This window comes from Podarcis liolepis (assembly GCF_965112155.1).
Source record: "Podarcis liolepis genome assembly, chromosome: 6".
In the NCBI taxonomy this organism is placed as follows: domain Eukaryota; kingdom Metazoa; phylum Chordata; class Lepidosauria; order Squamata; family Lacertidae; genus Podarcis; species Podarcis liolepis.
In genome coordinates this window covers 62,066,250-62,091,302 of record NC_139559.1, presented here as the reverse complement: position 1 = coordinate 62,091,302, position 25,053 = coordinate 62,066,250, and the positions used below count along the sequence as shown (strand labels likewise).

Sequence of the window (25,053 nt, the reverse complement as noted above, 5' to 3'; positions counted from 1 at the left end):
GTGCCCACATGTTCCCCAGAAGTTGTCTCCTTCCTTTCTTGTTTTGCTGCTTTCATTCTGGTCATGAGACCCGGAAGTGTGTGTGTATGTGTGTGTCTTTCTCGGTGGTGTTTTTTTTTTTTTAATCTATCACATGGCAGTGAGAGAGATATATAATAAAAACAGAAAAATGGCGACAGTCACGTTGTGGCGAGTCTATGCTGCGTCATTAGATAATCTTCATGCAAAGATCGCTAAGAACAAAGAAAAAAAGAGAGAGGGGGTAGAAAACGCGGCTGGAAAGGTGGGTGGGCAGAAGGCAGAGGCTTGCGGGGAGCGGGGGTTGGACGGGATCAGGGAGGGGGCGGGCGGGCGTGTGTGTTTTTCCAGGGGATCGCAGCCAGGCAGCCCAACTCCCGAGCTGCCAGGTCTCCATTCACATTTCAGACTCTCCTGGAAAGCCCAGCTGCCGAGGTTGGTGCATGTTTCTACGGCGAAGAGGGGAGGGGTGTTTCTCGAGGGTGCGGGGTCTGAGGGGAGGAGTAGCGGGTCAGATTCGGGTTCCCTTCCCCCTTGTTTTCCCTTCCTATCCGCGATCGCCCGTGGCTGCACGCCGCTGGAGACGCTGGGTTTTGTTTACAAGCGGGTCTCCCTAACAGCTGGCTAATTATTCTGCTCTAACCGTCAGGCACGCCTACCGCAGGCGCACTTTTCGGGTACGGGAGCGAATGTTTTGCTTTGCTTTGGGGTTTCTTCCCCACCCCCGAGGGACGGGGAGGTGGGTAGGGGTGGGGTCCCATCTTCTCCCCAAACCCTTTGACGGAGCGGATGTTTAGAACGAGGCGAATTTTTCTACCCTGCGGAGGGGAGACCTCCTCTTGCGCTGCGATTGTGGAGGTGGCGGGGGGGGGCGCATGGCTAGTGAGCCCCCCGAGGGCGGGTGCCTGGGTAGCTTTTTTAAAAACGTTGCGCACTCTTATTTTGCTTAAGAATCCTGGCGCTGCTCCCTTCCAGTCAAGCGATTGTAAATATAGCCTAGATGTTGTTTACATGAAACATCCAGAGGGAGGAGCCTCGGAAGCAGAAGGAAGAGGAAGACGGAGGAGGCTCCCAGGCTGGCTGGGGTGAGTATCCCGAAAGGAGGAGCTACAGCTGGGGCTGGAGGCTGTTGTCAAGCAGCCTTGGTACCGCGCGCTTTTGAGGGTCGCTCCTCGGACAAGTGCTGCTCCTCGGATACCCCAAAGCTTCTTCCCTGTTGGAGATTCTGGGCTGGCAAAGGGCAGGCGAGCCGGTTGTTCTGGCCTGCTGCTGTTCTCAGTGCTGGGAATGTCTCCTGCCTCAAACCCTGGAGATGCCACTGCCGTTCAGAGTAGACAGTAGGGGGCTAAATGGACCATTGGTGTGATTTGGTCTAAGGCAGCTTCCTGTAGAGTCGTGTTTCTCCAGTATGGGCACTTTTTGGTGTGCATCTTCTTTTATTTTCAGCTGGTAAGGTAGGGAGGGCCAGGGGTGCCTTCCAACATAATAAAGCTGAAGATGCACTGAAGGGGCAGCAGATTGTCAGTGACTCAGTGTAGTGCGCTCTGTTCTGTTTGTTTTACTGCAGAGTTTGGATTTTAAGCCAAAATGCTTTGAGGCTGTGCATGAAATGATCATCTTTTGAATTAAAGAGGGGGGCGTTGTCAGCTCTTAGCTCTTTATTGCCTGTCACTTTAAAAGTGAAGGAATCTGCAGTTCTGTGCCACCTGCCCTGTTCCACCACTAGCCCCTGTCACCCACCTTTCCCCTCTGCCTGCTTTAGGGCAAGATCAACTCCTGCTTGTTAAGGCAGCTGGATAGGAAACGCTGAAGGAATGGAAAGGACAGCCTAGTGGCTGTGTCTTTGCTCTTGCTTCAGAGGTTTCAAAAGACCACACATGATCTCTACCCTGTCAGCTGACAACACTAACTTTGGGGATCTTGTGTTTTTTGACAGAGAGATTTGGGGAGATGGAGCTTAGCCCCATCAGTACTGTGGTGAGGTGAGGTGCGCAGTGGGTTGCAAGTTGCATCCGCTAAAATTCCCTCATCTGCACAACTAGGGCCCTGGGTGTTTAAAAGGCTGCCCCTATTATAAGCAGTCATAGCATGCACACCACATTTATCTTCTCTGAGAGAGAGTGACTTGCCCAAGGCCATCCAGTGGCATCTTGGCTGAGCAGATACCAGGACTTGTATGTCTCTTGTCAGAAGCCAGTAGTGTGTTACTGTCTCACACTGGCCCTGTAAGGCTTGAGTTTATCCAGAAACGGTGGTATGCCAACTGACCCTAGTCACGTTTATTCGGAAAGAAGGTCTATTTACGGCAGTTCATTGGGGCTGACTCCCAATTAAGCGTGCAGGACTTCAGCCTTTATCTCCATCTTGTTTTCAATTCCTGGCAATGCATGTAAGACTAGAGTGCCTCTTGGTATGGCCAGAGTGTCTTTCCATCACACACTGAGTCACTACCAGCCCTCTCCCGCTCATCCTGAAAATTAACTACTGGGCCAGATAAAGCCTGGGACATTCTGACCCTCAGATTCCAGGACTATGCTCTGAAAATATGGAGTTAGGGAACAAATTTCAAATACATGACATCTTTAAAAGAATCAAGGATATCTGATAGTTCTAGTCATAACAAATCCTTATGAAGCTATTCCCGCAAGATCCAGGGAGCATTTCCTTTCTCTTTCTCCCTCCTGTTTTATTTTTATGTTGCAATTTAGCTGTTTCTGAACACGCTTGTGTCAACTGGCTACTTGCCAGCCAAGCTTCAAGGTCTTCCTGCTCATCCAAATGTACTAATTATTTATTTCTTATTCTCTCTTGCTCCAGAGGGCAGGGTGAAAATATCAGGGAAGCAGACCCCAGCTAAAGATTAGAAGAAGTAGGAGATATTTGGCACAGAGGAACAGGCTGACCCTGGGAAGCAGCAGGCGCTCATGTTTAAGCAGAGACTGGGCAGCCTATCCTGCCAGGAAGGCCGTAGTTGGATCCCACCTTGAGCAAGAGGTTGCACTTGAAGTTCCTTCCCTAGGTCCCTTCTGCTTGTGTTACCTGAAACATTTTCAATCTGCCAGACATCTTTTATTTCATTTCTGAACTGTATACAATAAATAATTTTAACAAAAATAAAACTGAATAAAACACTTTAAAAATTGACTTCTAGCAGATTAAAACAGCTGGGTAATAATAATAATATTATAATAATTTATTATTTATACCCCACCCATCTGGCTGAGTTTCCCCAGCCACTCTGGGCGGCTCCCAATCAAGTGTTAAATACATTGTTGCCTAGTGCCAACATTATTGTAAAGTTGGTGCTAGGCAAGCTTCTCTAAGGAAGGTGTTCCATAGCTGGGGTGCCACCACTGAAAATGCCCTGTCTCTTGCTGCTGAGTGCTATTCCTCTGATCAAGGAAATATCAGAAGGAGGGCTTCAGCAGAGCACCAAAAACATAAGTTGATAAGGAGAAGAGGTGGAGATACTACCAACCCCCAGTCTCACCTGCAGTTGGATCCTAGTTTTTTGCTTTATACAGGAGATAAGATCATTTAACTCTACTTGGCAAACCCAGGGATTTTCTAGGGCTAAGTTTATATATGAACAAACAGAATGGCCACTCCGTCAGAATGCTTGGATAAAGCATTTGCTTCTTGGTGACTGACTGAGGTTATATTTTAACAAAATATAGGGATGTTTGCTCTCTTTGGCCAATAAGTGACAAAGGTCCAGGTCTATGGCCTTGGTTCCATGACTGCAGCATCCGTGAATTTTGATAGGAATATAGGAAGCTGCTGTATTTCTACTGAGTCAGACCATAGGTCCATTTAGCTAAGTATTGCCTACACTGACTGGCAGCAGCTTTCCAGAGTTTCAGACAGAAGTCCTTCCCAGCCGCACCTGGAGATGCCAGGGATTCAACCTAAAACCTTCTGCATACTAAAACAGGTGTTCTACCACTGATCTACAGCACACCTGAATATGGCAGAGACATTCTAGAAATAACAGCTAGCTCTTCTCTTCCCTTTATTTTTGAGTGCTAATAAGGACTTTGGAAGTGATTGAATCTAAACTTATTTGGGATCAAAATTTATCTCCATTTCACTTGATAATGGGAAGAGATGAAGATACTAACCTCACAATTCTAACCAGGTCTGCTCGGAGGTAACACTACTGAATTCAGTGAGGCTTACTCCCAGGTAAGTGGGATTGCAGCCTTTGCCTTAGGAGACATAGGATCAATGCTGCCATAATGTTAACCTGATATCTTCCATTGTTCTTATACAAGAGCACAGGTTTGGGAGTTCATATCTGAGGATTTTTTAGAGAAGGTTGTTTGGTCCATGAGGCTTCCAGGGAAAAGAAAGACAGGATTACATGCCTGTGAATAATAGCTAATGCATAACTAATAAGGCATTTTGGAGACTTATGTGTTGAATTATTCATTTGTTTGGTGCTCTGACAGCAGAAGTTGCCTTTCAGGGTGAGTAAGAATTCTCTTGTCATATGTAGACTCTCAAATAACAGCTGTCTATAAAGAAAGGTGTGGTAGAAGGGAAAGGAGAAGAATGGACCAAAGAAAGGCAGCCAGAAGCCTTTTGATGACTGATGGCCCAGCTGAGATTTTGTTTATGTCGTTTGTGTGATTCTTGTGGACCATCAATGTTCAGTTTTTCTTAAGCCACAGACAACAGCCATTTAAGCCTATGGCTGGGGAAGCTGCATAGGACTTGCCTACGCCATATAGGTTTTCATTTGGTAGGATGTAACCTGGAGCCTCACCTAGGGTCTCTTCCTCTAGCAGCTACCATCTGGAGAGGGAAATAAAAAGACAGACAGGGTGAGAAAGGAAGCAAGTGAGAGAAAGGAAGATCTAAAAAGATGGATCCATTTAGATGGATAATAGTAAGTTTACCCAGTGTTGAAGATTGGGATTAAATATGGGCCCTGACTCAAAAAAGGTTGGAGCCTGACGCTTTAAAATATGCAAGGAAAGAGAACTCAAAAATAAAATATAGGGCAGAAGTCTTGCTCATTAAACTTATTGGGAAATTGATTGATTTTAATGACAGTTTCAGAACTATGGCTTTTCTGTTGCTGTGTCTACATTTTCCTTCTGTTAGTAATTCATTTGTTTCAAAAATATAGATTTTCTTCTTAGTAGCACCCAGAGCACTCGGAGCTCTGCTCTTATTGTAATTTCATACAGCATTGTCTGCTGGGAACCTTTCCTGCCCAAACCACAATGATATGTGGCCCTGATTTCAATAGGCCTTGCATACAAGTTTCCCAGTGGATTGTACTTAATATCTCCCTTGATTAAAATATTAATTCTTGCTAAACATGATTATGATACATTTCCTTCTTGTAGATGTAAATGCTGGGTAGTGTGGAGGCTGTTAATGAAGCATATGGTGCTATGGGGAAAGGGAAAAATACATTTAGCAACAAGCTGAACTTTGATTGTCATTACAGATTATATAATTAAGAAAATATTGTTGGAACAGTGAAGTGTGCTATAGCTCAGTGGTACAACATATAGTTTACACCATCCTTATAAACAGGCTGTGTATTCCTGCATTGCAAGGGGTTGGACTACATGATCCTCTGGGCAGTGGCGTAGCGTGGGTTGTCAGCACCCGGGGCAAGGCAAGTAATTTGCGCCCCCTAACCCGTGGATTTGCGCACCCTAACCCTAACCCCCAGATGTTGCGCCCGGTGCGGCCGCCCCCCCTGCACCCCCCACGCTACGCCACTGCCTCTGGGTCCCCTCCAACTCTACAATTCCATGAGTCTGACTGCATAGCATGTGCTCTACCGCTTGAGGCATGGCCCAGAACTATAGCTCTTTCTCCAAGGAGCTCAGGAGCATATGTATATTTAAAGAAATTGCACTTTTTTGTGCAGTATGAAAGGGGGTGACTTTTGCTAATTCTCAATTTTCCTGCTTCCTCTTGATCCAAACCACTGCCTATTTTTATTACAGTATTTTCATGTGTAGGTATTTTCTGGAGAGACTGGGTGCTGTTTTGGTTTAGCCTCTTTACCATTGGCAGTTCCTATTGTTTAGTTCATTCTGGAGAGCTAGCTGCACCTCAGTGGTCATTTTAAAAGAAAAGTGAAATGGAAAATAAGGTTTCACATTCCAATCTAATAGGCATTAAATGGCAAGATCCAAAACATTCACTTTCTTATGTTAGTTGCATTGTGCTTGTTTGGAATAAGAAGATTGGGAGTAGTAGCAAACTCACTTTATGGTTCAGTCACAACATATACTTTATATGTGGGAAGTACTTATACTTACTAGATGATGGGCATGTGAAGATGGGTAAGGAAGTTGAAGTCGGTTGCCTAGCTCTGTTCAATTTCAGAGTCTGTTATTTCTTCACTTGGGGAATTTGATTAGCAGAGTATGTGAATTACGGTATACCGTAATGAGGACTCATTCAAATACTGCCTCCGACCTTTCTCCTCTCCCCCAAAAACCCCAAGGCAATATGTTATTTTGCTTTTCTTGCTGTAGGTCTCCAGTAAGAATGCCTCTTTCAACCCTGTTATTCAGCTTCTCCAACATCTGGCACCATCGTATCTGAAAATGACAGGTTTGTATTAAGAGGTCTGGATAAGTGTGAGTGCCAAGTCTGTACTTGGAAACAGCCATCTGTGTGTGAACTGCTCTTAGGGCTGCTGGCCAGCACAAACACAAGGGGGAAAGCCCACATCCAACACCTGAAAGTGTGCATACAGTGCTGACCTGGGGGGTTGGGAGACTAACTCAAGGCAGTGTCTCCTTCCCCAACAGGTGATCACTATCTGAACTGAATATCTTGCTCATCTGTTTTGTGGTGAGTGCAGGAAATCCTCACATCTTACATCTTGCAGCTTATGCACAGCTGTTTATACACAGTATGATCTCTGGATCTGGGGCTATTATGTTACATGCCTCTTTTCTTTTATACTGGCACAGGGGTTTGTGGGAGATACCCAGAAAATTTGGGTAAATAGGTTTGTCGGATCACTCCTGGTTTCAACTAACCAAGATCGGATGGCTGGGGCTTCATATCCCGTTGTGTAAATATCTGTCTGCTGTTATGTAACATTTGCTTGGGATTTATTTTTAAGACGTTAAAAGTATTTTTCCAAGAAGTTTTTCTGTCTCTTTATTGCCCTCTTGTGTTTAACAAAGTATGCAAGATTTATTCTAATACTAATTCAGCCTAGCAATTTCTCTGTGCAATTGCTTGATGGCTTTATGATTCCCATCTTGTAATATGGAAACATTCATTGGCGTATACATAGTTAGTTTGGGAACTTAGATGCAGATTTATTTATTTCTTTGCAGTTCTGTTTCCTTTCATTTCTAGAGATACTGGTTTAACATTTTGTATTTTGGATCTAAATGTCAAGGAACATCGTAGCCTGAGGTTACAGTTCACGTCTCGCTGAAGTTAATGGCTAAGCAGCCATTGATTTGAGTGGCATCCTAAATCACCAGACTTATATAAGCCATCTTCTTATGTAATTTTTCATTAGCTTTTGTCTTCATATGGAAAATATTGACATCTTTCTGCAGGTCGCCTTTTTTATTCTACTTGCATTCCAGTAATTGAGTGCAGTACTGTTTCTAACAAAGGCAGGACTTGCTCTGGTTTCTTGCTATGTTTGTAAGAGTACAGTAAGAGGTTATGTCCCAGAGCTCCTTGGAATAACCAGAGGGCACTGAGGCTCAATTTTGACTACAAAAGTCCAAACTGGTGTGCAGCACCAAATGTAGCAGGAACCCTTTGTTGAAATCTTCTGTTCCATGGGACTGGAGGAGTGGGTTAAGACACATTAGTAAATAAGGTAAAGTTAAGCTTACCTGAGCAAAAAATCAAACTAGAGTTTCCTCTTTACAATTTTTTTTAAAAAATGGCTTGTTTGCTTTCTGTTTATTCAGAACTATCAGTGAACATGATATTTAACAGAGAACTATAAGCAATACAGGGACGCAGGTGGTGCTGTGGGTTAAATCACAGAGCCTAGGACTTGCTGATAAGAAGGTCGGCGGTTCGAATCCCCGCAACAGGGTGAGCTCCTGTTGCTCGGTCCCTGCTCCTGCCAACTTAGCAGTTCAAAAGCACGCCGAAGTGCAAGTAGATAAATAGGTACCGCTCCGGTGGGAAGGTAAACGGCGTTTCCGTGCACTGCTCTGGTTCGCCAGAAGCAGCTTAGTCATGCTGGCCACATGACCCGGAAGCTGTACACTGGCTCCCTCAGCCAATAAAGCGAGATGAGCACCGCAACCCCAGAGTCGGCCACGACTAGACCTAATGGTCAGGGGTCCCTTTACCTTTATAAGCAATACATCGTTCCCTGCCCCAACAAGCTTACAATCTAAATATAGAGGTGGAGAAAGCAGAAGGAAGGATGTGGTGGGGGGGGTGAAGATAAGCAATATAGTTTATATGTTTGTGTGTGGATGCAATTGATGTATATTCATATTAATGCTGCCCCAAATCACCCTGCCTAATTAGAGATGGGCTGCCTGAATTGGGCAGGTCCTGAATTGGGATGAAACATTTTGAAATGCTTTGTGAAACAAAGTCCTTTTACCCTGCTTGTATAAACACTGGTGCAAATGGTGAGACATCAGTTGTAATATGTGTTTTTTTGATGTAACATGAGCATTTGAAACACAGTGATTTGCTGCTTCCACCTGTTTAAATGGCCACAGTGCTATTAGGTTCATTTAATCATTCGTCATTTGGCTAACATAAGGATGGCTGGCCTTTCAGCAAGAGGTCTCGTATATCTTTATCACAAGGAAATTTCATTGAGGGCTCCTTGCTATTTCAGAGTTCACATACCCAGGTTCTCATTCCTCACTAATGCAAAGTTTGCAGTACCTATTTTTCAGATTGAAAGTGCACTGCAGTGCCCAATATATTTTCTCAGCATTTTGTATTTTATTATTCAGGAACTTGGGCCTCATGACAAAGCATGAAGACTTGCTAGTAATATTTAGCACTTCTGCAGTACCTTTTTCATATTCTGAGTGCTTTACCATACCTCATCTCAGTAACTGTTCTGGTAGACCTGTAATGTAGATCACATTCTTATCCCCCTGTTACTGAAAGGGGGTTGCAGTTTGCCTGAGGCTGCCTATTGCATTAACAGTCTCTTAGAGTAGTCACCCCATCTCTGATCTCTCTCCTGAAATTTGAACTGGCAGGTTTCATAACAAATGCAACACACCAGCCACTGGATGGCACTGACTTTCCATTAGGGAGTAACACTACTAGAGACAAGAGTTCTGTTGGGATCAGTTCCCGAGAGTTTTGCTGCATTGTTTTTGGAAAGATGTACTCACAGATGAGCCCTGGGTCCTGGAAATTCCTTTTTTGTGCCACAACAGTTATTAATGCTACAGTAGGTAGTCACAAAAGCCCTATTTAACCTAAGACTATAATCCTATACTCACAGACCCAGGAGGAAGTCCCATTGAACTCCATTAGACTTGCCTCTGTGTAGACTTGCCTTGGATTGTGCTGTTGGGCTATGATGAATAAAACACATAGAATAGCAAATGGTATGCAAACAGCAATTTACAGGTATTGTACAGTATATCTTCTTTTATCTTAGTGGTTTTTAAAAAATGTATTGCTGAATGCTTTTTAAAGAATGTTTTATTTCCTGAGCTGCTCAGAGAATGTTGCTGTTGGCATGGGGTACTTATAAGTAATGTAAATTACCGAATTTTTTGCTCTATAAGACTCACTTTTTCCCTCCTAAAAAGTAAGGGGAAGGAAATGTGTGTGCGTCTTATGGAGCGAATGCAAGCTGCGCAGCTATCCCAGAAGCCAGAACAGCAAGAGGGATTGCTGCTTTCATTACGCTGCGATCCCTCTTGCTGTTCTGGCTTCTGAGATTCAGATTTTTTTTTTCTTGTTTTCCTCCTCCAAAAACTAGGTGCGTCTTGTGGTCTGGTGCATCTTATAGAGCAAAAAATACGGTAATAATGATTTTACCTTCTGGGATAGATGTCAGAAGTTGATGTGACTGGGTACCTCCAGTGGCTCACAATCTAGGGGTCCAGTCATGCCATAACCTCTAAGCACTGCTGCTCACTTGTCCTTTGGATCAGAAGTGATGAGGAAGCAGGTGATGGTAGTGAGAAGATGGGCAGAAGCAGCTGACAGCCCTCCCTTCTCTCTATCTTACCTCTTTGCTTTCTTCTTGGAGAGAGCAGGCAAGAAGAAATAGGAGGAGGAAGAAGGGCAAGGAGGGAGAGGTAGGCCAACTGAGGGCATCTTCCCTGCAGCCTCCCACCCCTTCACCCTCAAACTAGGCACTGCAAACCCAGAGGATCTTTAATGTTTGCTGACAGCAATTCTGCACTCTTCCTTCTTTATTCGGCACCTAGAAGTTTAAATGTATTGTGGACAAAACAGTTTGGACCTCCCCTCCGCCTCCCGCCACAGTTAGTCATCTGCTTAGATTTTAAAACTCTTGAGACCTAGATTAGATTTGTAGTCAAAACAAGACATAACAGCTCTGGTGGTCTTGGTGGTGGTGGTGTTTTTTAATTAGTTCTTGATTTACCTTTCACATAGGTCCAAAGGTGATTTACAACCATACCATAAAAACCATTAAAAGCAGGTGTAAAAAATACAAAAACAACAACAGCTAGATATAAGCAATATAAGCAAGCACCCAAGACAGAAGCCTCAAAAATTGCAATTGCAACACCATTGCTATTCTACCTGTTCTATTAGTAATGGTCCAATGGCACAAACCTAGGCATGTTTATGCAGAAGCAAGTCTAATGGAGTTGAATGGGATTCCCAGCTACATGAGTAGCGTGATTTATAAACCTACCATAAAAACAGTACAAAACAACTACTGAAGATAGGTGAAAAACAATACAAAACGAACATCTAAAGCAGAGACCCTTTCATTCAGCTGGAAAAAGCTTGTTGAAACAAAAATATCTTCAGGAGTTTCTGGAAAGTACATGCTGGTGACGGAGCAAACAAACTGAGGTTCATTGGGTGATGTTTCTTCTTTCAGGATCTCCCCATCCCAAGTCTGAAAACTGCTTTTAAAAATAGGTATTGTGTAAAACATGATTTAATGTGAAACGTTTCCTGAGGAAAGTGACATAATAAGGCCTAGTAGGAGTGCCAGTCTAATAACTACGCATCACTGAATCCTGACTCAACATTTCAGTTGGTTTCAGCAGAGCTGTGAAAGACAAGCCATGCCATGTTTCCCCCCTGTGTGAACGGCTTTTCAACCACAGTGTTGTTCTTTTGCACAAATAGGAGTCTTTTGAGCATGATGCCAGTCTCTCTGGAATGACTCGGCCACCATTTTGTCAATAAATGCTGTACCAGTGATTTTTTTTGTTCTCTGAGCAGTTTGTATAAAAATACATCTAGTCATACCATGAACAATTAACTAGAGTGCCTGCAGCATGGTTGCTCAATTACTGAATAAGCTTCCAAGCAAATTTTCCTGTATATTTATTATGTGTGTATCAGATTCAGCGGTGACGAGAGTCGAGCATCAGTGCCCCCTGTGACCTTCATCTTTCTGCACATGCAGCTGAGGAGAATTAAAGCTTTTGAGTCTTGGGGCCATCTGCAACTGGTAAATGGAAGTCCAGTCATCCCAAGAACATGGGTAGGCAATGACTGACAGGCTGCCCTGGCTCAGTTATCACTGTGCTGATGCTGTCTATACAAAAGGTACAGTACTGTGATAACTGAAGGATGGCAGCCATCTTAGCGTCACAGGAACTCAGCAAGCGGTGATCAGAGAAGACTGTGTTCTGTCCTGAAAACCTGGCTGTATTTTATTGATGAAAACCAAAGCCAGCAGCACATACCAAAGCTGGAAAACACACATTCACTATTTTTGCAGCTTAACATTTCACTTCAAGGTGGTACCTTCAATAAAATTTGAAAGCAAAAGTTTGCTTTTTTCATATAACTCCTTTCTGCTGTTTAGAGGTTCTCCCATAAATTATAGACATTAGAGTAAAGAGTGATAGGTGGGTTTGGTGATCTCTCCAAAAAATGAAAATCAAACTTTGCTGCACAATCACCTTTTTAATGGAAGGACACTTTTAATATGACGCAGTTTGAAAACCTGAATCTGACAAATATCCGTCATTCATCCAAAGGTACAAGGAGCCTAGCAAAGCATAACAGCACACCCACACAATCCAGTTAAAGCACTTGGATTCCACTGTCACAGTCATGGCTTTTGTCCAACAGATACTCGGAACTGTAGTGGTTCGTCAAAGTGCTGAGAGTTGTTAGGAGACTCCAGACTCCAGTTCCCAGGATTCCTTGGCAGAAGTCATGACTGGGAAAGTGGTAACGAAGTACTTTAACTGGATTGTGTGTATGTGACACAAATCTTCCACTGTGACTTTTAAACATTTTAAATTGGCATTCAGAATTGATGGGTGAGTCCCTTTCCCAAGTTGTGGGAACAAAGACAAAAATATATGGTCATGGTGAACGTTTCACTAGAAAACACAAACATAATGCTATCAGTTGCACAGTCATTGTTAGACAATTTGAGCGAGAGAGAACAAGGTAATGTTTCTAAGCAATATTTTTGGAGCTATAAATTTCTTCTGACAGGATTAAGCATGGTTAGCTATTTAGGGCCTGTATCCACTGGAGTTTACTGTATGTTTGCAGCTGTTTGCATTCCCATTTAATTTGCATAGTCCACAAGACATTGACCTCAAACAGTACCAATCTCCCATGTTTGTCCCTCTCCAGTAAATTTGAGTTTACTCTATATGGAGATAATTGGATGAGTGGGGGGGGGGGGGGCTGGGCTCCAAAACTTGGTGCTTTGGAGTGGGTGGATCCATTGTCGCTTTCTCTTCCTCCCCTTTCTGGGCCCACTACTTCCTCTATGCTGTCATTTCTTTTCCAGCTGTGCTAATAACTATTTCCTGGGTCCTCCCTCTTTATCGCTCAGATTTGCACTAATCCAGATGACTGCACAAGCAAACCACATTAAAAAATTATGCACTAGATATATAGGGCACCAATCTGACCAAGGCCTTTGACACTGTAAATCATAATGCTTCTGAAAATTGGCTGCCCAGATATATTTGTGAACACCCTACGGCTCCTCTGTGATAATATCACAGCAACAATTGCAGACGACAATGGCTCTCAAAGTGAACCATTCACAGTAGGATCAGGTGTTAAACAGGGTTTTATTATCACCCCAACTCTGTTATTTTCATTGCCATGATCCCACATGATCCCACTGGGGTAGAAATCATATATCAAACAGATGGAAAGCTCTTCAATCTGAGCAGGCTGAAAGCAACAAGTAAGGTTACCATAACATCCGTCATAGAGCTTCAGTATGCTGATGACAACGTAGTGTGTGCACACTCAGAGAATGACCTCCAAACCATCCTAAATATCTTTGCAGAAGCTTTCAAAAAGCTTGGCCTTTTATTCAACATCCAAAAAACCAAAGTGTTGTACCAACAAGCACAAAACAACCCCTCTGCAGCACCACAAATTGAACTCAATGGTGTAATGTTGGAAAGTGTTGATCACTTCTCCTACATGGGCAGTTATCTTTCCACAAGGGCTGACATTCATGCTGAAATCTAGAATCACCTGAGCTCTATGAGTGCAGCTTTCTCCCGATTAAAGTGCAGAGTGTTTGAAGACCATTTGCAGGGAAACCAAAATGCTTGTTTATAAAGCTATTGTATGACCAAGCTTACTGTATGCTTATGAAACATGGACCACTTATAAATGCCATCTTCAGCTCCTTGAAAGATTCCATCAAGGGTGTCTCCGAAACATTTTACATATCACTTGGGAAGACAGGCGAACTAATGCCATTGTACTGGAAGAAGCAAAGATCACCAGTGTTGAAGCAATGATTCTTCAACATCAACTTCATTGGACTGGTAATGTTGTTCAAATGCCTGATTATCATCTGCCAAAGCAACTACTCTATTCCGAACTTAAAAATGAAAAGTGTAATGCTGGTGGTCAACAAAAGAGGTTTAAAGACTGTCTCAAAGCAAATCTTAAAAAAATGTAGTATAAACACCGACAACAGGGAAACACTGGCCTGCGAGTGCTCCAGTTGGAGAACAGCCTTTACCAAAGGTGTCATGGACTTTGAAGACACTCAAACTCAAATCAGGACGAAAGGGAGAAACGTGCTAAGAGGAAGGCATGTTTGGCAAACCCTCATCCATGATCAACTCTCACCCGGAAAGCAATGTACCCACTGTGGAAGGACGTGTGGATCCAGAATTGGCCTCCACAGTCACTTACGGACTCACTGCTAAGACCGTGTTCATGGAAGACAATTTTACTCGGCTACAAATGATTGCCAAAGAAAAAGAAGAAAACTTTCTACACTAGATATATTGGGCACCATTCTGAAAAGAGTGTGCTGAGAATTTACAATTCCTTTCTTTTCCAGCATGGCAGCAAGGATGTGCCAGGTGCTTGGCCTTTTAATATACAGTACTTTATATATACTTTTCCTTTTATCCCTCACATTTCCACAGAACCAGAAAGCTGCACAAGCAAATGACAATTGCTTGACACTGTGATTTTGCACACTTCTTAAGGGGGAATTAAAAACAAAATGTGAGCAGCTATATGTGATCATGCCCTGTCAGTACTTAACTTGCATAACAGAATCACCAAATTAGAAGGCAGGGACAAACACGAAAGAGATAACTACTGGTATAAATGGGGAAAACCAAAGTTGCTGTTCATACATGAATTTAAAAATGTGCAGGTGGGAACTATTCTGGGGATTGGGTTAACAGCTAAATAATGCTCAGGTGGGACAAGCGCCCTGTCAAAATCAACATTAACTATGTGCAGGACTAACCTAGGTTCTACTTAACACGAGACCTGAAACCATACTTTAGAGCTAGCTTCAGATCCTAGATTATAATCAGACAACCTCAGTTTATCCAGTAACTCTAATTCCCCTTGCTGCCAATTTAGTTGTTAGTCATGGTTAAGCCTGGTGGAGGAATCTCTGCTTCATAATAGAGGGGAAGGAGAGTCTAATCGCATGGCCTGTTCCTGATTGGGTATTTATGTTAAGCAATTCTACATTCTTCAGCCTCAAATCCCAGAATGACTCACATATATAAAATCAATAAGCAAAAAACCCCAAGATGGATCCTAGCTGCAGGCTTTTCATCTGAAAGACAACACAATAGGAAAACGATGGGGACAGGAGATTTTAAAAAACCAAGCACCCAGGCACTGCTAGTTCTTGAAGCTACAAATTTGTTATCATGACCAGATTGAAAGGGAATTGCTATTAGCTTGCAAATGCAACACAGAGCCAAAGACCAATATTATATAATTTGGTTACTACCTTCACATTCTGACCCCTTACAGAGCCACTCCATGCTAATCAAGAGCAATCCGGGTTCACATCATTTTACACCCCCCTACTTGAGTGTTGAAAATGGGTGTAGGGAAGAAGATAGAATTTGTCTTCATAATGTTAATAATGGTCAGAAATGTTGATAGTTACCACATTAACAGTACTGGGCACTGAGAACCAGTGCACAGATGTGAGTCACACTGCCAAATTATTTGAGCTGTGTAAACTGGGGAGCTTAGCTTGATAGATGATTTCTGATGGGTGACTTCAGTGATTGCCCAGTTGGGGGAATGGAACAGCCACCAAAGCAAGAAGTGTGACTGAGCTGGACTGCTGCTTCTCTGTGAAAACAAAACATGCACACCTTGACTTTGGGGGTGTACGTCTGTGTTCTGTCCTTCAAGAGATTGGGCGGGAGGGCAGTTATAGTTGGTGCATCTTCCATGGTGCATAAAAAGCATAAAAACCAAAGTAGTGCTTGATCACATTTCCATCAGCATTTGTTACAACATCAGAAACTGCTCTCAAACTTGTATCAGGCTTTGTAAAACAGAAGCAATGCTGGAAGCAGCCCTTGAAAGTCTCGCATTGTTGCTGTCTAATGCTGCAAAATTAAGAACCCGACGCTAGAGGGTGCCAGAGTGTCTTGATTTTTAGGTTTGCTGAAATTTTAAAACCGAGGTTTTATGTACAGGGAGGAATCTAAAGAATGCTTAACCACTTCAGCTTGGCTCCAGTGTTATGAAGTTATTGGTTTCAGTAGGAATGGCGAACTCCAGATGTTGTTGAACTTCAGCTTCCATCTCCCCTGACTGTTGGCTCTGTTGACTGGCACTGATGGCAACTGGATTCCCATAAGTGCTGGGGGACCCCAGGTTCCCAGTCCCTGGGCCACAGTCTTTGTACTATGCAAAACTGAGGATTTAAAAACAGAAATTAAAGCATATCCATTTTGTGCACATTTATAGTTTACTTCTTGCTCTTCACCAAACTATGGTGAAATAGAAGCCCTTTTGCCTATCTGCCAAGCTTACAAAGCTTTTTCCTTATTGTATACAGTGGTACTTCATACGCTTCAGGTTACATACGCTACAGGTTACAGACTCCGCTAATCCAGAAATAGTGCTTCAGGTTAAGAACTTTGCTTCAGGATGAGAACAGAAATCGTGCTCCAGCGGCGCGGCAGCAACAGGAGGCCCCATTAGCTAAAGTGGTGCTTCAGGTTAGGAACAGTTTCAGGTTAAGAACAGACCTCTGGAACAAATTAAGTACTTAACCCGAGGTACCACTGTACCTTGAACTGCCAGCCTCCTAGCTATCTACCAGTTTATGTACATTCTCCCTTGTCAATCACATGTTCCCCCCCTCAGGTTACAGGCTCAAGGAAGTCTGGAGTCTTTAACTTCAGAAGAGACGTGTCATCTCTTACATGTGCAATGGAGTTTTAACTACAGTGGAACCTCGGGTTACGTACTGTCCTCCTTACAAACGCTTCGGGTTATGAGCTCCGCTAACCCAGAAGTAGGTGTCCCAGGTAGCGAACTTTGCCCAGGGATGCAAGTGGAAGTCGCACGGCGGCAGCAGGAGGCCCCATTAGCGAAAGCATGCCTCAGGTTAAGAACAGTTTCAGGCTAAGAACGGACCTCCAGAACTAATTAAGTCCGTAAACGGAGATACCACTGTACATACCTTGATACTTGAGTCTCAGAGTATTTGCTAGGTTTCTAAATTAACATTATACTCCCCAATGGATAATCAAGAATGATATGTTTACAAACAGGCAAAATATCCATGCCTCTATGATATGCAACAATCCATACAAGTAGCCGAAGGAAACAAAGTCCAGTCCCCCCCCCTTCCCCTCGCCCTCCTCACAGGCCTTTTAAAGATGTGTCCCGTTTTTCTTTCTATTGGAAACGTTTGTGATTGTGCCTTACATCTTGAGTTTCTTTCTCCATTAGTATATCTAGCCATGGAATCTTACCTAGTATCTGAGCTTTTTAAAACTAGTCTTCCTGAAATCCACTATACATCTTTGCCTATACAGTACTAACTTTTAGCTTTCCATAACTATAAGAATTCCAGTGTTGAATGGTCACTCCCCCCCACCCAGGTTCTTCCTGATTTAACCTCACTGACCAAACTACTGGTTACGATCAAATGGAGGGCAGCTAATCTCCTTAGTCCTTCCTCCAGTTTCTGCAAGAGGATGTTGTTCTGCAGTGCATGCCAGGAATGTGTTTGATATTCCATGCTTAGCGTTTGTCTAACAAGCAAACTGAAGTGTGTGTCTGAAGAAGTGTGCATGCACACGAAAGCTCATAGCAAGAACTAACTTAGTTGGTCTTTAAGGTGCTACTGGAAGGAATTTTTTTATTTTGACTATGGCAGACCAACACGGCTACCTATCTGTAAAAGCAAACATCAGGGCAGTTGAATTTCTCTGTGACTTCTAATTCTTGCTTCTCTGAAACATGTGTTGCAGGAAGACACGATCCACATCCTCTCTTTGGTGTGGTGGCCTATAGTAGTAGACGCTGACCACAATGTTGTTTGACTTTTTTGTTGAGGGGTTGCTCTATTTAGCCTTGCACAGATGCTCTCCACAGGCTAAATAGGTGTTCAGTCTCTTCAGATTTCTGTGCAGGTGAACAATACTATTTTATGTTGCACGGAGCCAGTAGCTCCCAGCAACTGAAGCGACTATTAAAGAAACAATTAAAATCAGCAATAAGCTATTAAAAAAACACACCAACCAGATTAAAACATGTCTTCATAGGCTTGCCTAAACAAAAAATGTTTTTAGCAAAAACATTATTAAAGCCAAACCAGCATTTAAGATCTGGACATCATTCCAAAGTGCAGTCAGATGTTGCTTTGGGTGAATTTGTTTGTTGGTTTCTGTTGTATCCCATGCATCACAAACATGATGGACTCAGCCAAGTCTTGATCTTGGCTGAAGTTGCACACATCTGGTACTTGTTCTATCAAAGGGGAAATACAGAAGATATGAATGTGTTTTGAGTGGAGTAAACAGTTTCTGGAATCAAAATACTGTGAACACCCAACATTACAAACCTTCTTCTAAACAGAAACACAAAGCAAACTTCAAAGTCCAAAACACTCCTCTCCAGCACCTTTTATTATGCACAGTAACGAAAAGAACAAGAATCAATTTACGATTGCTGTTTATGCAGCCATACAGAGATACCATTGCATATTTTGTCTACTTTCTTTTTTAGAAGCTGAGCACTTCCTTCCTGCTCATATCCTGTGAAGCAAATAACCCCATAAGAGTTAGCTTTTTTCCATGCTGAATTAAGACTTTTATGTGCCACAGAATAAGTTCTGAATTATCCCTCCACCCCAATACGATTGAAATGAGATATTTGCCTTCTTTTTGCTAGGATAAGTTCTGAATGATCGCTGACCCCCATCCCAATATGATTGGAACGAGACGTTTGCCTTCTTTTTTCTAGGAGGGATCCTGTGTTTTCAATAGCTTCACAATATACAGAAACCTCTTTCTTCTCTGGTTGTGTTTAAGCACATGTTGAAAAGTTTGATTGCTGTGGATATATTTTTTTTAAAAAAGCAGGCCCTTTAAGTAATGCTTTGTGTGCTGCTCTAGGTTTGCATTTTTGGTTGATTTTGTATAGTGAGGTCAACTCTTGAGGTATGGGTAATTTTCTACTAGGGCTTATTGTTTCTTACTTTTTCAAACATTATCCTGCTCCTAGTGGTCCAGCAATAAAGCTGCTAGCACATTCACAAATCTAAGCAGGTTCCAGTATGGTTTCAGATTGGATGGGGGACGGCATGTTGAGATCCCTGCATTGCAGGGGGTTGGACTAGATGACTCTCAGCAGGTCTTCTGATTTTCCTAGTTTCTTATTCCTTGCACCCAAAGGGCAGTTTGTCTTGTAAAAAGCGCATGCCTCAATAAAGCATAATCTATTTGCTATAGAATAAGGCTGCCTCTTTTTTCCCACCAGTCTCTGCTTCTCTCCCTTTTAACTGTAGCTTGATCTTCAGACAGGAGCAAGTGATAATGCTTATCTCCATGTTGCAAAATTTTCACCCACTGATCTCTCTGAAGATCCAGCTGCTGTTAAATTCTTTCTTTCTTTCTTTCTTTCTTTCTTTCTTTCTTTCTTTCTTTCTTTCTTTCTTTCTTTCTGTTTGCTTTTCTTTCTTTTTCCTGCTTAGCAGTCCTGTAATAGGGCCACAGTCCTGCGTTTGTTCAAGCCTTGTCACCTTTTTTAGTTCGTTTGTGGAGAGAGTGTTTCTGTTTCCCGAGGAGACCCTTCTTATAGGACTTGCTGTGTGCTCCATTTGGGCCTGCATCACTGTGCTCGCACGTCTCTTTACATTAAGGCATGTTTGCTTTGAACCCAGTGTTTGGTTGGGGCTTGTCAGTATCACTAAGGAAGTCTGTCAGTTACAATGCAGCCCACTTAGAGCATTTCTAGAAGGACAAAGGAAGGTCGGGTGGTTTCCAGTTGTCTTCTTCCCAGCGACCCTCTTGCTTCGCATCGAAGCTCAGTATTGACTGCCTTAATTAACTTTATAAGTTGACAGGAGATGCTAAATAATTCAAAAATGGGCAGAGGGGTGGAGGTGTTCAAAGATTCACAGCAGAGCAATGTTCTTTTAGCTTTTAAAAATGCACAAAACATCTGTGCAGAACCAACTGTGTTTCCCATGTAATAATAATAATAATAATAATAATAATAATAATAATAATAATAGAAAATTCAATAGGAATTTGAATGAGTCAGGGACAGAGCCTCCTTAGATTTTATGGGAACTGTGTTAACTTCAATGGGCTGTGCCTCCCTGCATTTCTGCCACAGGCCATTGCCTGTTTACAAGTCGTATAACTTGCCTGGGCCAGAGTAATCTGAAGTACTATGGCGCTTCTGGTATTGACACCTGCCAAAATGTTTACAATGCAGCCATGTAGCACCTTCCTTAGGGAGCACCGATGAGCTGATTGACACTTCAGAACGAGGCAGTTCCCAGCGCTCAGATAACAGCCTGCAGTGATGCCCTGGCCTTCCCAGTGACAGGAAAGGAGTATAATAGGTCCTCATGGCACAGTACAAAATGAAATCAGTTTGGCATTCAGAGAAGAAGAAGAAAGCTCAAGTAAAGCAAACTTTGAGATGAGGTAAAACTGAGTGCACATTGGGTGGAGTTTTATAATTCACAACATAACACAAAATATAAGTAGTTAATATTTTTTTTATAAAAAATTCTGCATTTGCATAGAAAATGTGCTGTGGACAAGCATCAGTTAGTCATCCCACTGGTTTTTTGTTTTTGTTTTTTGCATTCACTATCTAGAAAACCTGAATGTGGGATCATATTTGCTTCTAACTGAGCAATTAAACAGTATATTGCTTGTGTGGTTTGTTTGATGTTTTCCTTTTCTCTCTCCCTTAATAAGGGGACTAGGCTTTTAAAATGGAGAGGCTAAGAGTTCAGGGAAGAAACCTGAAAGATCATCAACATCATGGGTTTCCCTAGACTTTTGCCCCTCTCTGGCATTAACTGTGTTACTATACATGCCCTGTCTTATGCCAGCAGATCTGAGTCCAGTTTTTATAAGAAAAACTTCAATCCCAGCAACCAAGGTCTGTTAAGTTCTTTGCTTTTAGTTCTTGGCATGGCTGACTACTATTAGTGGGATTTTTTCTTTTCCTGGCAATCAGTAAAGAATTTTGTTTGAAACAGCCAAGTATCGCAATAGTAAACATACTCAAATCAGCAAACTAGTATTTCCCAAAGGAACATTATTCTCTCTAAATGGAGCAGAGCATAGACAGTTGCAAGCTAACCTGTGCGGGGGGGGGGGAGTAGATTCAGGAAAACATGGTATAACAAAAGTAGGATGCTGCTAATTAGACTGATCAGGGTGTGCAACCTAGAGAAATTGCACATATTGAGTACAGCATAGCATTTCCTATACAAAACTGAAGTTCACTCTGTCAGAACATACACCGTACCTTCCTGGGTACCACAACATGGTCCTAGCATGTTCTGAATTAAAAGCATTTCCAACATTGCAATTACCACATGATTGGCACAGGAAGAGCTTCTGTGTAGCGATGGCCACATGCAATATATTCTACGTTTTCTCACAGCTGCAGCTGTAAGCAGTGGCTGTGCAGAAAAAAAAATCCTGGTGCTTCTACGTACGTGTCAGCCGTGATGTAAGAAAACTTTGAATGTAAGAAACCACCATATAAAGATAGTCCATAACATCTCCTGTTTCTTTGCCAGTCCCCTTACAGTATGGTCCCTTTTGCTGCCAAAGCACTGACTCGCTGAAGTCAGTGAGTGCTGCAGATAGTTCTTGATGCCAATTTTTGTTGTGAATTTCTGTATCCTTCATTTCTTACATTTTATTTTTCCGAAGACATTAAAAATATTGTGCCAATTTATAAATGTTTTCAGGATCTTTGATCCTTGGCCTCTTTCCCAAAGTAGAGGCCAACTGTTATGGTGTTTGTATTGGCCATGTGTGCTCAATTAAATCTGCTACCCGCTTGACTAACTGAAGTTGCTAAAGTTGCCCTAGTATTGAAGACTTAGACCAGGGGCTGCCAACCTTTTCGGGCCAGAGGGCACATTTGGAAATTTAAGGAAATGTCACAATTAAAATGCATTTTGCATTTAAAAATAGTTTTAGTAAGTGCTCGTTTACATTTGCTCTGCATTTCTAGGGATGGGTCCAGGCTTTCCAAGCCCTTCTCCAAGCACTTCTTATTTTTGCCCTGATGCTTTCCCTGTGAAAACCCTCTCTATGCTGCTGAATCAGAACAACAATCTGTGGAAAACCTGAAGTGCAGTTTGCTCTGTTTCAGCAGCAAAGGTTTTGGGAGGATCATCTAGTCCAACCCCATGCAGTGCAGGAATATGCAGCTGTTCCATATGGGGATCAAACCTGCAACCTTGGCGTTATCAGCTCTAACCAACTGAGCTATCCCCCAGTGCCTTTTTCCTGGGGGAAGTTTGTGGGGTATTATTATTATATACCCCGCCCATCTGGCTGGGTTTCCCCAGCCGCTCTGGGTGGCTTCCAGCAAAAGATTAAAATACAATAATTCATCAAATATTAAAAGCTTCCATAAACAGGGCTGCCTTCAGGTGTCTTCTAAAAGTCAGATAGTTGTTTATTTATTTGACATCTGATGGGAGGGCATTCCACAGAGTGGGCGCCACCACCAAGAAGGCCCTCTGCCTGGTTCCCTGTAACTTCACTTCTCACAGTGAGGGAACCGCTAGAAGGACCTCAGTAGTGGACCTCAGAGTCCGGGCTGAATGGTGGGAGTGGAGACGCTCCTTCAGGTATACTGTACTGGAGTACTCAGACAGACTGAGAAAGTGCAGTAAGTCAATGCTTGCTGGAGTCATTTATGTTCATGATATATTCTTTATTACATATAGTGCTTTTAAAAAGCAACACATCTTAATTCCTTTCTGCCCTTTCATTTATTACATTTCTTTAATACAGTAGCTAGATTTAAAACTTGGTATAATAAAGCCCTGCAGATTCTCTATCAGTAACCTTAAAATCAAGCCTAGATGTTTTTAGCAACTGCTTAGCAACCACATATCAGAACAGATACCTTTTTCAGAATGGTTTTTCTTACAGGGGCTGAAGAACAAGCTGGAGCAAGCTGGATTTTGCTGCTTACTCTGGGCCTCTACAAACGGCTGTTCCCATGCACGTGAATCAAGACAGGCCTGGGTTTTGGCACTGGATTTTGGCAAAGGGTAATGCTTTCACAATCTATGCCATTAAGGTTCCTGGAACATGGGTCTTTGTTCTCTAAACTACATGCCATTATAGAAGTAGTTCTTTCTCAGTGCTGATTTGGAGAAGGCAATTCAGGGAAGGCAACATAGCAAAAACCCAGAGGCAACATGGGGCTGCGGCTGCTTCTCTCAAAGCCTCACCTTTTCCCGTATTTGCTTGTTACAAGGAATCCCTGGCCAGCATCCTTTTGTATGTGTACCACCCCAGTATTGGTATGTGTGTAATTAGGCTTAGGGACTATTCCCGTCACTCCAGTGCAGTCTTTCCTTTTTCCATGGTAACTCTTTATAAGGGAGAGGACTCAATGGCTGTGTAAAAGTTTGGTTAGGAATGGAAAGGAGGGCAGACCCCAGCCAGGGAGTCTATGCAATAATTTGCAGCCAGCTGTTGCTGGGCTGAAGCCCTGGAGGTCAGGCAACCCAAAATATATCCTCCCATCAGCTGCTACCATGTTTGCAGTGCTGCATCTTTCTTTGCACCTCTCCTCTGTACAGAACAGAACAGAAGGTGGGTGTCCAGTTCTGGTATCCAATAAAATGTGGACACGTTTTGGGGAACATGTTCAGTGCATGAGAGGCTGAGAATGTGCAAACAGAAATTGAGCAATAAGAATAAACAGACTCTTGTGCATTTCGATTTTTGAGGCAATATTTACTGAGAACTTTCATGGGCACCACAGGAAGTGCTAGTGGGCTCACTGAACAAGTGTAGTGGTGGGTGATGTAGGTATAACTTTTAACTAATGGGCAGCATGCCACACAATGTGGTCCTGTATTCCTGCTCTGAACTGCTGGCCCAAAGGAGGGCTTTTGGGAGTGGTTGGGTGCAGGGATACCAAAGAAGGATGTCAAAAACATCAGAATGGCCAGTTCTAGTGCTTTATTAAAGATGGGTGTAGACTTACAGCAAAGCCTGCTAGGTCTCCTAGACATTACAAACGCAGGATGAACACTGCACTGAAGAGATGGCTTGTCTGCACCTAAGCAAAAGTGCACATATTCTTTATACGCAGAGCATCATAGGTCACTTTATCTAGGACTTCACATCACCTCACTTGACTAGATGGGGGCATAGGTGGCAAATACCAAAGTCTTACAGATAGTTCCCTTTTCTGAGCTCAGAGCCCAGCACCCTCAAGCCCAAAATAAGGGTAACATCGAAGCCAGCTAATAACTGCTTATCAAAGCAAGTGAATATAAACATATATGAGCTCATTGCTGAAGCAACTACCAATTAATTGTGGTAATCTTTGACTACCAAGATGGTACTAGCTGAGCTTCCAGAACAGTTCACCTTTTGTTGAACACAATCCCCCTCTCACAAAAAAAAAATTAGATGTAGAGGCCATTTTGTGTATGCCATACCCCAAGAGCAGTCATTTTGTGGTGGGCACTCATAACAGTTTATCAAAATTCAAAAGTGGCCACTCACCCATGAAGGTTGGCAAGCCCTGGTCTAATTTTCCAACCAGATAATTACCGACTCCTCATTTAGGTCCACAGCTAAGAGTAGACAGCACTTTCTCATACACTATTACCCTGTTCCTACTCTTGAAAGTAAGGTTTGCTCCAGATTTTCCCCATTATTTTAGTTTTTTGTTAGATACAATGGTGCTTCAGTTTAAGAACAGCCCTGTTTACAAACTATTTGGTTTAAGAACTCTGTAAAACCAGAAGTAGTGTCCCGGTTTGCGAACTTTACCTCGGTCTAAGAACAGAAGCCAAACGGTGGAAGGGCACCAGCAGCGGGAGGCCTCATTAGGGAAAGTGTGCCTCGGTTTAAGAACGGTTTTGGTTTAAGAATGGACTTCCGG

At 42.8% G+C, this 25,053-nt stretch overlaps 2 long non-coding RNA genes across 3 annotated transcripts in view; one reads left to right on the top strand and one right to left on the bottom strand.

Annotated features, from left to right (window-relative positions):
- The window catches only part of LOC310710040, a 131,080-nt gene extending 107,212 nt beyond the window's left edge, over positions 1–23,868 (top strand). The window contains exons 4-9 of one of the 2 annotated variants that reach the window (XR_014527747.1): positions 970–1,103; positions 2,836–4,203; positions 6,528–6,606; positions 11,530–11,638; positions 16,783–16,939; positions 23,076–23,868. This is a non-coding gene — a long non-coding RNA (uncharacterized lncRNA). Of the gene's footprint in view, positions 1–359; positions 454–969; positions 1,104–2,835; positions 4,204–6,527; positions 6,607–11,529; positions 11,639–16,782; positions 16,940–23,075 lie in introns of those variants that run through there. The other variant, XR_014527748.1, reaches the window with a different exon arrangement.
- Positions 11,801–20,373, bottom strand: LOC310710055. The gene is made up of 2 exons (XR_014527767.1): positions 17,836–20,373; positions 11,801–17,690 (listed from the first exon to the last, which is right to left on the bottom strand). It is a non-coding gene; the product is annotated as an uncharacterized lncRNA (long non-coding RNA).
- Positions 23,869–25,053: the final 1,185 nt, after the last annotated feature.